Source organism: Sinocyclocheilus grahami, unplaced genomic scaffold (assembly GCF_001515645.1).
Source record: "Sinocyclocheilus grahami isolate Dianchi unplaced genomic scaffold, SAMN03320097.WGS_v1.1 scaffold646.1, whole genome shotgun sequence".
Classification (NCBI taxonomy): Eukaryota; Metazoa; Chordata; class Actinopteri; order Cypriniformes; family Cyprinidae; genus Sinocyclocheilus; species Sinocyclocheilus grahami.
The window spans coordinates 645,674-647,765 of record NW_015505825.1 but is presented as its reverse complement, the minus strand read 5'-3'; positions in this window follow the sequence as shown (position 1 = coordinate 647,765).

Genomic DNA, 2,092 nt, shown 5'->3' with positions numbered 1-2,092 from the left:
CCTTACTTAAAGTATATTTTATGTCTACTTTGTGTAAGAACATAACAAAATGATTACACTTTTAGTGGGTTTTTAATGTACTTTATATTGCAGTAGGCCTACATATGGTTATATTTTAAATATTTACGTATTTATAATTTTAATATTTGGAAAAGTACAAAATTTTTGAAAAACATTTTTAGCATTTACAATGTACAAACGTTTGTCAGCTATTATTAAGCATTGCGATATTTAAAATATGTTGTTTAACATTCAGTTTTACTTAAAAGGTTATGTTACTTTGGTTGATTAGGCTGTTGTTCATTACATGATACATTAATTGTAATAAGCTAGGTGTTTATACATTTGTTCAAGCTTGACGCCTTTATTTTCTAATATATTTCTGAAATTCCCACAAGGATTTCAACATCATATATGAAAAAAAAATAAAATTCAACAACTTGTTTAAATTCAAACAACACACTGACTAAACATGATTGGTTCCAGAGCCATTGAACGGCTCTGTTGGTTTGTATGATAATGAGCATAACGAGGACATAACGTTACATCTCTCAGATTTTTATTAAAATATCTCAACTTTTCTTTTGAAGATGAACGGAAGTCTTAGATGGTTTGGAGCATCTTAAGGGTGAGTGATGACAGAATTCAAATTGTTTTGGGGGAACTATGAAATTAATTAGAAAATATAGCGGTATGTTCTTATTTTTACAAGCGTGTATGGCGTCTGGCTTTTGGAACCTCACTGTGACTTCAGGTAAGATTTCATTAACCTTATTTGTCTGTGCCAGTCGTGTTTTTGACACATGCATTGGCAGAAAAAAATAAATAAAATAAAATTAGTCATTATAACATGTACAACATTAACATTCTTTTATTTGCAAAATGAAGTTGTGTATTTATTTATTTCTGATTTCCTGAACAATTTGGCTTCATTGTAATGAGGTTAATGATCTTTGAAAAACCATGATTATGAACATACAATTACTTTGTCTTGAGCTGATTAGCCAACTGTGATAGTGTTCGTTGATTGGTGTTTATATTTGTTCAAGCTTGACAACCTAACTGAAATCTGAGTGCAGAGACAAGCAAAGGAATAGTAAGTATATTTTCATGTTGTATCACCTCTGCTATAGAGATTTTTGAATCAGGCCTAATGGAGGGTGATTTGGTCAATCTTGGAAGAAAAACTTTAGCAATGTGTCCATTTCAGCTGTCTATTTGTGCTTGCTTTCAGCCATTCATGTAAAAATCTGTTATATAATTTTGTTTCTGTTTTGTTTTTTTCTAAAGCTGCAAGGCTCTGGTGCAAAACATTGTATGCCAGGAGTCAGGACGACTAGGCTGTGCCCAGGTCTTCGGAACCTGCGACGACGCTCAGCTCCATCAGCCCTCCATCTGCGCCTTCGGATCCACCAGCTCTGTCTCCATCGGTCGGCCCCCAGATGTTGGCAGCCACACCATCTATATCTTGGCTCCTCGCTCCCTCGATTCCGCCGTGTGTTGTCAGCACTGGGATGCTCTGGGTCTGTACCATGTGCCAAACACCCATCACCATCCTCCCATCACCATCCCTTCGCCACATCCTGCCATCATCCCCGCATTTTTGCCTCTCACCATCCCTACGCCATCTCCTTGTCCACCTCCAAAACCCCCTCCATCCCTCCCTATTCTGTTGCTTGAACTTTATCATCTTCAGTCTTTGCAAAACAAAGTGCATAAGTGAATAGCTTGTGTGTGTGCAGTCTTTATGTATTTCTTTTCTTCAGAAAATTTCATTGTCATTTTTATTTATTCACTGATATAAAATTCTGTACTTTTTTAGTAAGGCTGGTATAACTGAAACGTTCTACAAATGGAAAAGATAGCGCTGCCATAGCTTTTCAGTCTTTTTTTATTTTTTTAGTATACTTTTTATACAAATATACTATAAACATACTTGTATTTCAAGTGCATTTTTAATACATTTAATAGTATGTTTTGTTTTGTTTTTCACCAAAGTATATATGCTGTTGTCCTTTTTTAGTGTACTTTATGAATATTTGTAATGTACACAACAATATATAATACATTAAAGATTTCTAGATATCAAAGT